Here is a 13,487-nt window from a genome sequence, read left to right as displayed (position 1 = left end):
GCTAAATATTTAGAATTCCACAAATTGTTGATTTTTACCACAGAAAGTCAAGACAAGCATTACTCGGCACTGACCAGAATTCCACTATGTAACTTCTTCAAGTTAAGTGTTTTTTGTCATGTAAAAAAATGGCCAACAGTATCTAGTAGGTATTGTGGATTTTTCTGCGGCTTATTCCTCCCCAACAGACTACAGGCATCAATCTCCCTCTCTAGCAAAATATAATTAAAGTAAAACAAAAAAGTAATATAAATGTAACATTACAAGTTACTTATCCCTCCTTTCTTTTTTGAAGCAGGAGTTTAAAAGACTCCAAAGTAGCACATAGTCTGTAATCAGCCTCTTCCTGAATGCTGTAGTAAACAATTTTCATTTCTCTCTCTCTCAAAAACACTGCTACAAGAGTAGTTTGCTGTTGTTGTTTTCATAGATGACAGAGATTTTCTCCATGCTATAACTCATCTTGTTTTGTTCACATCTTCTACTTTGGTTGAATTGAAATACAATTTTCAAAAAAAAAACAAAAAAAAAACAACCCAGAAAAAAACAAACTAATACTTTCTAACTTAAAAGAATATAGCTGTTGGGCTTTGAAGTTAAAGAACTGCACTGACACACAGCCATCAAAATTTGAAACTTTTAAATATATGAGTTCATTTTTAAAATCCTTTTAACTGGAGGTATGAGTAGCTAATAGAAAATTATTTTTCAGAAGTATAATATAAGCCTTTAAAAGTAAGTACTTCCTATTTCAAACCTTGCGCCTCGTTTATGAAACAATGAAGAATTTGGCACTGGAATGAGGAAACTGAGATATTACTTGAATAATTCTGAAATATTAATGGTGACTGGCTATGAATAAAGCTGCAAGTTCCTTATGGGCTTTCAAGCTTTTGCCATGTTTTCTTATGGTGTTTTTATTTTTGAAAAGGGAAAAGAACAATAGCATTCCTTTAAAATTTATAGCCCACACCCCATGTGGAAGGCTCACGGTGGGTAACAGTAGATTAAAAACAATTACTACAGCCCATTAAAATGGAAGTTAAGATCCAATTAAACAGTTAAGAACATCATAAATATTAAACCACAGCCCTCTGGCAGCTTAACCAAAGCCTCCCCAAATCAGCCCAAAATATTATTTGAAAGCAAATTTAATGAAGGCAAGGGAGACATGACCAAAGCTTATCTCCCCCCATCCCTCCAAATTGTGACTCTTTTAATATGCAGATATGAAATAATATGAAGCAGAATGCACAGCCAAGTAAAATAAATAGCTAAAAAAAAGAAAGAAACCATGGTCCTATCAAATCTAAAGAGATGTCATATTGTTAATATCCCATCTGAGGCGTTCACTCCTATCAAATGTAATGCAACAGGAAACTCTCTACTGCAGTTATTTTCTCATGCAGGCCTGTGCACTAATTATAATGCTCAGCGCTTGCTGCTACATGATAGCCTCCATTTGAAGGTGGCTTGCAGTTTTTCCTACAGAAATATCTCCAAGCCTGCGTGGAAATAAGGCTGTAGCCACTGCAGGAGAAATGTATTGCTTTCAAAATTAAAAAATAAAGATGTGAATGCAAGCCAGAAACAGAAGGAGAGCAACAGGTAGCCTTCAGGTGCCCCTTTTCAGTTGCATTAGTAGGTGAAGGCTTAATATCCCTCTGCTCTTTCAATCGGTCCATGATCATCCCTGAATCCTTGCTTTACATGTTCCGGCTATTCCTGAAGCAGCGAAAAGTATGAGAACAGTCCACTTTGTAGGCCTCTGTCTCACAGATACATGGGACTCCCCCCCCCCCACACTTCTTTTCACCACACATCTGAACTTGATGCATAGAAAATCCTCCTTACAAACTTGGCCAGAAATTACGGAGAAGCAGTTTACCATAGGAATACGTGCAGACTCTGCTAATTTGCCACTTGTGAAAAGAAAGTTCACCTCTATCTACTCTGGTTATCTTTCTGCCACACACTTAGAAGAATTTGATGCATCCTGTGTTGAATGTGCACAAAACAACAAGAACACCCTGTTGGTTAAAGCGGTCACCAATATTCGAAAAAGGAGCACCTAATTTCTTTATAAACCAAAACAAATATGTTTTGTTAAAAGAGAGAAGGAAACAGTGGTTGTATATATATATTACTTCTTAAAATGTAGCTAAATCATTCTCCTTCTCAAATTGGATCGAAGCTGGTATGGGGAAAATGCACCAAAATGTCATATTTCATAAGAAACAACAGGCCAAATACAGGAGAGATAGGGAATACAGCTCACCAGCAGTGGAATCACACTGCAGAGTAAATGGGACACAGCTTGTCCCCCACCCCTTCTAAATATGACACTTATTTAAGAAGTGAAAATGCCCACTTCCCTGGTCGTCTGCTACCAGGAAGCTTACATCATTTAAATTATTATTCAGATTATCTGAAAGTATAAATAGTGCATACCAAATTCACATGCTACTCACATGTAAGGCATAAGCATGTAAATGAAAGAGTCACAGACCCTCCAAGTGTCCCTATTTTCCAGGGACATCCCTGATTTAGAGAAGCCGTACCGGTTTCTGATTTCATTCAGGAGTGCCCAATTTTCCTTAGGATGTCCCTAATTTCACTGGAGAAATGTTGGATGGTACTGCATTATCTAACCCCCAAGCCATCTGAGGGGAATCCTGTATAGGGAAGTGTTTTTTTAAATATAATGTTTAATGTTTTATTATGTTTTTTATATATGTTGGAAGCTGCCCTGAGAGGCTAGGGCAACCCAGTAAGATGTGCGGGGTATAAACAGTAAAATTATCATTATGGAATGGGGCTTCACTATTTTCATCAGATAAATGTTGGAGGATATGGGAGTGGGACTGTCCTTTTAGCCCTACCCCAGAAGTCACTTAGAAACAGCAACAACTATGCATTGTGTGCTGTTCTTTGAGCAGATGGTTCAATACATGAGCTCCTGCTGATGCATAGGGGCTCTGCACAGTAACGGTGCATGGTCGTTTAGGTGCCCTGATCATGTTGAGTTGCTACTTGGAATCAGGAGCTTGTGCCTTGGGCTTTCAGCTCCCCAAACTGTGCCCAACCCTTGGTTACTGGGAAAGATGGATGTGATGGCACCACTCCTTGTGGTACAGGTCTCCGCGCCACAGCTAAGCAATGTGGGCTGCAATGTCCTTCCGGAAAATTGAAAGCTGCCTTATACTGAATAATAAAAAAAATTAGTCCCTCTGGCGCAGGACTGTTGACACCAGCTGGCAGGTACGAGACATTCCCAGTTCTGTGTGGAGATGCTGGAGATTGAACCGGAGAACATCTATCTGCATGCAAAGCAGATGCTCTCTCAATATGTGAAGAGTCTTCCACCCATTCCTGCATTATACCCCAATGGCATCAGAACCTGGTACAGCATCACAACTTCCCATACTGCTAGACTAGGGAGGTCTTGTTTCAGAAAGGTCATATCATTTTACAAAGGACAGTTCTCTGTTTGAAGGTGCCCTCTGTTTCAAGGGCTGTCCAGTCCAAGTCTGGTTTAATCAAAAGGAACTACAAGAAGGGAGAAAGTGACCATCAACAGCACTTGGGCAGCAGACAGAGCAGACCCCCAGGTCACCTCAAAGCCAGGTCTTCACCCATTTGAATGAGATGCACTGCATTCCTACTTAGCTTGTAGTCAATTATGTAGAAATTTGCATCTCCCTATATGTCCACTCATCTATATAATTTTCTAAATTTATTTTTATTTGATTTTACAAAAATGAATTTATAACAGTGCCAAATGCATATCTGTATAAAGAGATTTCTCTGAATCTCGTGACTTCTCCCCATCCCTTCCATGTGAACATTTTCAGCTACAGATTATTTCCTAATCTATATTTTGTATTCATCCACATTATCCACAATACCTGTTACATTACAAGTTATATGAAAATCGTGCTAATGTTTTCATCTGCTTACAGTGGTCTCCTAAGTAAATTATAATTTCCCCCCATTCTTTTTTAAAGTTTTTGTCCCCCTGGTTCCTGAGCTTTCCAGTCAGCTTTGCCATTTCGGCATAGCCCATCAGCTTAGTTTGCCATTCCTCTCTGGCAGGGACTCTTTCTTCTTCCCACCTCTGGGCACATCTATATAAATTAAATTTCTGCCTTCTTTTATCCTCTTTTTGCTGATGCACTCTGTTGATGGTCTATTCCAACTCTATGATTCTAGGATGTGGGAAGCCATGGGCAGTGTGAGAAGAGCTCATGCTTCTCTTTCCAGCACCAGCCATTACCCCAGTTTCTAGAGAGCTGGTGGTGGTATGGGGCAAAGGAAAGGTGCCCCAGAAAGACAAATGAGAATCTTCTCCCATGGTCCAGGGTCTTTCATGTTAACTAGGAGATTCCGGAAGCAGGAGCACTGCAATGCCCCCAATGGTGCCAGAGTCCAAAGGAATCTGCTCCAAGGACTCCATTTCCTCAGACTGGATTCAGACGGACAACAGATCTGGAATGTGCTGGGTATCATTCAACAAGGAAAATAATGCTAAAACATGGGGAGACATACATACAGTCACTGATGTGAAGTGGATGAAACGTGGGGATGGAAAAGACCAAAGAGGTGCCATCATATGGTTTGTTTGCAAACTGCCCCATGGTGCTAGGAGCTTACAAGTATGTATTATTTTGATCCAGTGTTGTTGCATGCATATAGAAAGAGCTACCTGCAATGCTCATGCATGCATGTGTTTGCTTCCCCACCAAAACAACTTCAGACTCCTGCTGAAAAAATGCATCATAACCGACTTTTAGTCAATTGCACACACAAAAAGCGATTTAGAAAAATACACAGGGCATGCCACTCTTACCAGACTCAGTAACACCTTGGAAGACCACATAAGCCATAAAATGTTTCTTTTCTTGCCACAACACCAAACATATGACAGTTACAACATGTCAGTACGATATGAGAATGAAAGCCCACATCAGTAGTAGGATTTGGACACGGAAGAAGACCACATCTGGTAACATTTTGGCAATGATAGACAGGGAATGCAACCACACACACACACACTCCAACACCAACATACCATGCCAGAAACATAATGTCTGAATCAAAAAATAGACAGGCACTTTTAAAAAAAGAACAAAAGTGATTCCCCACCACACACAAAAAAGGCAGAGAAAAATAGCTGTAGAAATATTAAGCAATGCAGAATGCAAAGTTGGTTACTTATGGGAAGATTGCCACAGAGCAAACAAGGAAAACAGACCCATACTTTATTTATTACTTAAATAAATAGTTTGTACAGCTTGCATTTTTGTGCTCAGTTTTCTGACAATATAAATCCGGTTCCCCATCACTCCCTAATATCTATATTGTTTAAGGCTTTATATACTGTATGATTAGTTGGCAATGGTACTGTTCAATCTGTACTAATCTGTATGCATTTATATTGTCTGAGCAGTTCCCTAATTGGTTTCCATCCAAGTAATACCACAGAGAATAAGGTTACATGCTGAAAAGGGCCGAGGTGAGAGAGTGGTTAAAAGGGGAGTGCAAACTCTATTCCTGTTCCTATTAAGAATGCATTGCACATCTGCATTTTTCAAAACATTTCTAAAACTGCCTCTCTCTGAATAAATGGGAATTGTATACCAGCATGGGTGTGTGTGTGTGTGTGTGTGTGTGTGTGTGTGTGTGGAGGGATGGAGGGAGAGGATCATTTGGGACAGCTCCACCCACTTTGCTTTCATTCATGGCTTGATACTGTACATATGGATTCTTTATGGGAAATGTTCCGAAAAATGAGCAATTTTCACACAAGGTGCATGGCATTTTTATCTATAAAAGTGTGTGAAAATTGGGAGATGGAGGAGAGGTGGAAGCTCATTTTGACCATGGTGTTGCCACAATACAAATGACCAATTTTGCTTTCATGGCCAGATTTTTCAGACATCAACAAATGACAGTAAAAATTGGAAAGGACAAAGTATTCAAGTCTACGCTGTCAGTTACAATTTCACCCAGATCGAGAGGAGAAAACGATGATCTAACGGGCCCACTTAGACTCAGTGTCTGCCTAATGGTCTTCCAGGTTCTTGAGATCCCTTAAATGATATCTACCATTCCATAATACAAAAGAGCTGCAACTCAGATTCTTGCTTGTTTGAAATCAATATAATTTTTTTCCATTGATGCCAAAAAGGAATAGAGTTACACCGGCTGAAATAAAATATGAACTCAACATTTTCTGAGGACTGCACTATGGCATCGCTCAAAACTGCTATCAGCAAAATCGATATATGACTCAGATAAACAGATGAATGACAGGTGTTAGGTACCACTACTCACAACTTGCACTGAATTTAAGATGATGTAACAGAACTAAGAACTTCACCAGATTACTGGTCTTGTACTGCAAGAAGTCTCAGCATGCTTATAGCCTCTTGATTATGCCTTCTGCATGCCATAAAATTAATATTAATTGTGTGCCACATGCATGTCGATCAAATGCATTTGCCAGCTTTATTTTCCCCCTCCACCCTCTCAAATAAAGCATTTCAGGGCTTGCAAAAAAGAAGAAAAAAGAAGAGGGCTCTAAGGCTAAAAACTATACGCCAGGAAATAAGTTTATTTAGACAAACAGGATCCAGACACAAACGTGTTTAGGGTCAGTGGAACAGATACACAACTACCAGAGAGAGTTGGGGAAAGGAAGCATTGGCTGTATGTGTTAAAAAAGTAAACGAAAAAGCTCACATCCCTGTCAGACATACTGACGTATATTCTTGAAGACACATATGGAGGCTTATTTTAAAATCCAGAAAGAACAAAAGATTTATTTTCAGTGAATGATGCTGTGATGGATTTTGGTTTTTTTTGTTTTGCAAAATTGGGCAATATTGTAAAAACTACATAATCTCATATATATTTTTAAGAGCATCCTCTGTTTTAGGCAACACAAGGATGTGAGTCTCAAGTGTAGTAAATTCACCACTGCTGAGGATGGAAATTTTATGAGAATTCATTCTGAAAGGAGAGCGTATGGGATTTCCATTCTGGAAAGAATGGGGGAGGGGAAGTACTCAGAATGCATTTCTGGTTAGTCAAACATGGAATACATGAGAAGAAATTTTTGAATTAAATATTAATGATCATGTGGACCATTAATCCAGTTTGGGTTTCGTTTTAGAGGCTTATAATGCAGTGACCCTCTAAGCTTAAGGAATGACATGCAGGTACATCCTGTTGAGGCCACTGGAAATTATTGCTCTGTAAGCATACCCAGGTTGGCATCCGAATATGTTTTCTTTTTTCCTGTGAGACTGTTGCCAAGTCTCATAAAGGTATAGATATATGACCCTTTCATAACACCAAATATTTTCTGTTCTTTTTAAACACACGAGCCTATTTCTCTTCAGGTGCTCAATTCTAAAAGTCCCCCCAATGATTCAGAAAAGTAAAATTCTCCTTGTGTTTTCTTTTAAAGGTAAGTTATGTTAACAATGAACTTTATCCTGTGAAAGATTAGTCTTCTGTAAACCGTTAGGTCTGCAAGAAAACCATTAACATTCATTTTAAAAGTTGTTTTTGAAAATCTAGTAAGTACATGAATCACAAGATGGACTCTATCATCTATCTATCTATCTATCTATCGATCTATCTATCTATCTATCTATCTATCTATCTATCTATATCAGTTGACCCCTTTCTGATTTGATCACAGCAAACCAATTCCTTGCAGAAAAGTCACTGCAACTTAATGTAAGCAAAACATTCAATTTATTTGTAGACATTATCTGTGCAAACCCTTCCTTCTTTGTGCAGCCTATTTTGCTTTATTTAATCTTTGGCTTAAGAAATCTGGGCGCAAAACTTGAGACTCTTTTGGGTCTCATTAAAAGTGGAAAAACTAATGTTATTTCATGTCTTCAGAAAAGTGCAAAATCAAGTGGGGTCCAACATCTTTCATAAATGATCTGGATATTATAGAAAGATGGGGTGGGGGAAATCAATGAATATACTTGCATAGATAATAAATATGATCTTTCTGCATCACTGTAGCATTATAGAAATGCATTTTTCTTTTTTAAAAAAACCACTTACCAATTTCCATTCACTTTTATTTCGTGTCACTTGAGTTAAATAAATTAATAGACTCAACTGGTGCTTCACATTCTTCAGGTGATACTTAGGATTGTATTTTCAAGCTTTTTATAAAGTTACCAAAATACATATAAAGATGGCTTGGATCTTGATCATAGCAAATCATTGTGACCATAGTCTCTCTGAGGGTTGACATTCCTACAAATAAATTCCTTCCTATCATTTTTTTTTGGGGGGGGGGGGGAATCAATAGATTTTCTATATGTACTTAAAAGGATAAGTCTAAGTTCCCTTTTGCAGTCATGTGATTCCAGGAAAGTGTGTCAGGCATCACTCACAATCTCACAACCTTAAATCTTGTTACGCAGGATGAATGTAATGTCTTCATTTACAATGCATTCCTATACATGTCTACTCAGAAGTAAGCTTCCAGTCAATCAAATAGCCTTTTGGTATAAATTATTGTGAGGCAGTAAAGGTTTCAACCCTCAGCTATGCTGTAACATAGAATCTATGAGAGAAAGAGACAGAGACAGAGAGAAGGAGATACCACAGGGCAAAGGATAGCTAATTAATACTGGCAACTTTTTCCTACGTGCCTCTGGGATCTTCCTAGGCCTGGCCAAATCTCAAAACCACCTCAGCAAAGGCTTAAAAAGGAGAAGAAATGTACACAGAGGAGGATCTTGTCTCTGCCAAAAAAAAAAAAATCTCTCAAGCTCAAGGGTTGTTTAACGTAACCACAGTTACTTAGTTGATCTTGCATTTGAGAGAACTTCTCATTTAACTCACCCGCCTATAATAGGCAACTTTTCCCAACACAGAGCGAAAGGTCACTATTATATGTAAGGAAAATTAAGCCGATGTTCTCGGTTGCCTTACAGTTCTCCTAGTTCAACTACTCCAATAAATGAACATGTACTACAAGCCGAAGGGCTTTTTATTACAAATTTAATTCATTTCTCTAGACAACTGTGAAATTTGCCATTGACATTAGTCATTACCCCAAGGCGAACTAAAAGATGATCTCAGTTAATAAATGATCCTTAACAAGGAACACTCCCTATCTTCTCTGATATTGGCAGAGGCACATTTTATTAATGCAAGGCTTGCTTCCTGCCAGAACACTAGCATTCACGACTATTTGGTATACTTGTTTCCTCTTCCTGCTCCTGATATTAATAATTATGCAACGGGATAATTAACAACACAAAGAGACAGTACTCTGAGCTTGCAGCTAGATTTTCAGCATGTTAACCTTCTGGGAAATAAAGAACAGAAGCAAAGAGTCTAGCCAAATAAACCAATGCAGGTTGATTTCACAGTGTGTAAAAGGCTAATTATCTGTGAAAAGTCTGACCTCCAGTAACAAAATCAGACAAATGTGCAGGAATTTTATTTTAAACAAAACTCAAGAGTCTTTTTTTTTTTTTTAGAGTATCAAGAATTCTCGTTAACTAGCTTGCAGAAGGATTTGCATATACATATATGTGTGGCAATGCATGTACACACACACATATACACACACTGAGAGAGAAGTCCTCAATGATGTTATTTCATTAAAGAATTGTACTTATTAAGTGTGCACTCACACATAATGGCATCATGTAATAAATGGTAACTAGCTATTCACAACACCTGTGAAAGTATGGTAAAATAAACTCCCCCCCCCCATACAGACACACTCTGCCACTACAATATAAACAAGATAAACCTAACATATGACAGAAGTGGGTTAAGTGCATATTGTTTACTGGAGACAGGGTGCAATAAAATACAGGAAATATTATCACTTCTTTACAGATTCTATATGTAATTCATTCTGATATAAGAATATTTATCCACTAGCAGTAATAACAAAGCTACGTGGGGTGTTTGGTTTCCCCCCCCCTTCATTCCAAGAAAAAAATAAATTGTATTTGCAAAAAGCAAACACATTACGGAGTGTGTAAAAATGCAATATTCCCATTTTCTAGTCAGAGTTCCAATTTATTGAAGTAACAGAGCAGAAAATGCACTGACAGCTGTTACATTTTATTGCGAATTAGTATATACGTTTTATATCCAGTGAGCAAATGCATGATACATTGTATTCCAGTAATTGCCACTGGCTTTCCAAATGGAAACTGAATGATCTTAGTGCAATTACACTCAGGAGAGTAAATGTAACAAGCCACAGTTCTACATTATAGCTCTTTAACAATGCGACGAATAGCATTCTTCTTTTTCACAAATAAACACATAAAAGGTCAAACCGCCGATCAATTATCTATAAGCATGAGGCAAAGACAAAATTAAGAGTACTGCATTAGAGAGGTCTTGTGTATCACAGGATAGAAGATTAATAAGGATCCTGAGAAAGGCAGTGAAGTTTTCACCAGGCTGAAGTAGTTATTACTTCTACACAGCTTCAAAACTCTCCCCCCCCCCCTCTGGGCGAAGGGAAGTGAGGCTATAACTGAACAGTTGGGAAAGAGTTCTCATTTCCTATCAAATTCCAAACATTACAGCCTGTTAAGCAACTCTTCAGTTTAATCTTTTATATGTGCGAAGAAACAAACAAACATGGACGCATTGAAATATCTCTTTCTATATTTAAAGCATTTTCTCGCAGAGAGCATTTTTCATGACTGGAGATGTTGCTTCACTAGGTTAGGAGATATTTTAAAAGATCCTATGTTAAGAGAAAGGAATAACTGCACACGTTAAGGAAAAAAACACCTTTTTTCTGTACTAACCTTCATCCCACCATCTTTTAAAAGCTTTTTCTTGGGCAACCGGTTCTGTGACAGCTTCTTCACCTTCATGCTCTACGGTGGAAACGCTTGGGGAAAGCCAGCAGTCTCCTCCCCTCTAGTGGCTACCGGCTCTATTTGCAACAACACAGAAAATGAAAGGCCTACAGCAGACCACCTCTGGGGCATTTGTGTAATTTCTAAGCTTACAAGAGAGAGAGAGAGAGAGAGAGAGAGAGAGAGAGAGAGAGAGAATAGACCAGGCAGCCTATCGCAGCAGCAAATAAAAATTATCAGTCATTTAAAACAATATGTTAGTGAGGACTACAACTTAATCAACACCAACCTGCTGACATAGATTTGCAATTTGAGCAGGTTATTAGTGATCGAATTAGCAACGTGTCACAACTTGTATCTGATTTATTAGAAGAACTGACTAATGCAAGAGGACTATAAAACAACACAGAAGACCATTTCCCCCCTCCAAAGCTCACTGGCTGTAACAGCATACAGCTCCTGAGAAAACGTAGAGGAAAATGCCAGGAGGCCTTACTGTGAATGCATTTATTTTGCATATGCATTTATGCTGCAATGCTTAAAATAAATAAATAAAAAGTCAAGGCCTGGTCACTGGACTAATGTGGCTAAATTTTCACAAGTAACAGTGCTGTTGTCTCCAAACTGATAGAATAAAACAAAGTCAAACTATTATCTATTTTTTCTTTTAGTGGTTGGAAAGGCAGGGGAGAGAATCACAAACTCACTTAAACTCTTTTAAATAATGTGGCTCCACAGAGGAAAAATGCACTGTTAATGACAATTCAGCGTTGTTTCCAGGTTGCATAAATACCAGGCCGTGTTGCATTTTAGTAGATAGCAACTATGTTCATGTGACATGGGACAGTGCTAGATGGGAATAAAGATATCTCTGGCGCAAGCACTTGTTTGATAGTTAAGTGACTAAGCATCATTCCTAACATCAAGTAGCTATCAGCATCTATCAGCATCAAAGTACGGTAGCTTTCAGCATCTAGCATTACAATCTAGGTGTTTCAGTGTCCCATATCGTGGACATTTGCTTCCAGACAATTCCAAATGAAATCTGAGCTCTGAAAACTTCGCTTGGACAGAAAATTCATGCATGCAAGGAGTGTCTTAAGCATTCAGATTTGAACCTATCCACTTTCACCACCAACGATTGTTTCCAATCATTTTTGGACTATATGTCCATCTGTTCCAAGCAATATGAAATTAATACCAGACCTGTCCACAGTGTCAGATCAGCAAGGCAACCCCTTTGGTGAAAGAGGAAGGTGCAATTCTAGGGGCGGCTGAAAATGTTCCGTACTCCAAAAAAAGCTTGCTTAGCTACTCAGAACAATTATTTAAATTTCCCAAACAGCTACAAAAACAGAGCCAAATTGGAAAAGCCCTGCAAAACACAAGCCTCAAATTCATAAGTCAGTCGGACTGTCAATTTTGGAAAAGAGGCAACTGCACTTTAAGTTTTGAGGGCTTGCTGCAAGCATGCCTTCATCTGAACTCTTAGGACTTAATTTCAGTAAAATGTGTTTGCCATTAAGGGTGGACAGATTTCCATCTTTCTCTTCTGTCTGTGTTTTCAAGTCAAATTCTGTTGCTACAGAGCAGATTGTTACGAACTGTCTGCATATAAGTTCGTTAAAATACATAGTTTTGTGAAATATGCAATACGATTAACACATTCTTCTGCATGCATGTTTTCATATTTTTGAATTCTGGTAGCTCTTCACAGTCCAAGTTTGCTTCCCCCTTACTTATCAAGCATCCCTATTTGCTATGTTCCCTATATGAGTTGAGCGGTCACACAGTTTTGCCAGTTGCTTGTAGAACATGCTTTGAAAACTCCAAGGCAAGAGTGCAGCAGATTCCCCAATCTAAAAATAAATGAAACAAAACATAGTGGAATTGAAGTTGTGATATGCAACAAGAAAGAGGCTTCATAGGTCTGGCATGACCCTGGCACTGATTCTGAGATTCTCTGCCTTTTACTGAGAAGGTGCTGTCTTCCTTCCTCAAATCCTTGAATTTTTCAAGAACACCTGAAACCTAAAACATCAGCTGCAACAGATTTTTTATTATTATTATTCTAATGTAGAATTCCTGACCTGGGCTCAGAAGTCACTTCTTCTGGATCAATTTGCCAGCAAGGGCAGCTTCAGCACAATATCACACAAATGTTCTCTAACTTTTAGCTACTGCACACTTCCCCGAGTTATATCCTGCTCAGTCGTACTCAGAGTAGACCCCATGAAATAAATGGATTTAATTTCCTTAAGTCCACAAGGACAAAAATGAGCCCTGCTGGATCAGACCAAGGGACTGTGATTTACAACAACTGGTATGCAAAGGCACACTGCTTTAGACTGGAGAAGTAGAATGTAGCCATCATCACTGTTGTTGTTGTTGTTGTTGTTTAGTTGCTTTTCTTAAAAAACAACCCAAATTGATTAACACTGAAATCGGTTAGAAACAGCAATAAAAATCTCAAAACACAGCAATACAAAAAAGCAGCCATTGGTTCCCCCTGGGTCTGCTCCAAGCATAATATCATTGCATATCACCCCCTGTTTCTACATGTTTTTTTTCTCCTTTCCCAGTTTCTCTTTCCTTAATCCATTA

General features: G+C 38.4%; 1 long non-coding RNA gene across 1 annotated transcript in view; it reads right to left on the bottom strand.

The window, feature by feature from the left end:
• LOC114596409 (uncharacterized) overlaps positions 1 to 11,063 on the bottom strand; it is a 46,098-nt gene extending 35,035 nt beyond the window's left edge. Inside the window, exon 1 of the long non-coding RNA XR_003706519.2 lies at positions 10,830 to 11,063. This is a non-coding gene — a long non-coding RNA (uncharacterized LOC114596409). The remainder of the gene's footprint in view (positions 1 to 10,829) is intronic.
• Between the last annotated feature and the right edge of the window lie 2,424 nt (positions 11,064 to 13,487).

The sequence above is a fragment of the Podarcis muralis genome, chromosome 4 (genome assembly GCF_964188315.1).
Source record: "Podarcis muralis chromosome 4, rPodMur119.hap1.1, whole genome shotgun sequence".
NCBI lineage: Eukaryota > Metazoa > Chordata > Lepidosauria > Squamata > Lacertidae > Podarcis > Podarcis muralis.
This window is presented reverse-complemented; position numbering and strand designations above follow the sequence as displayed.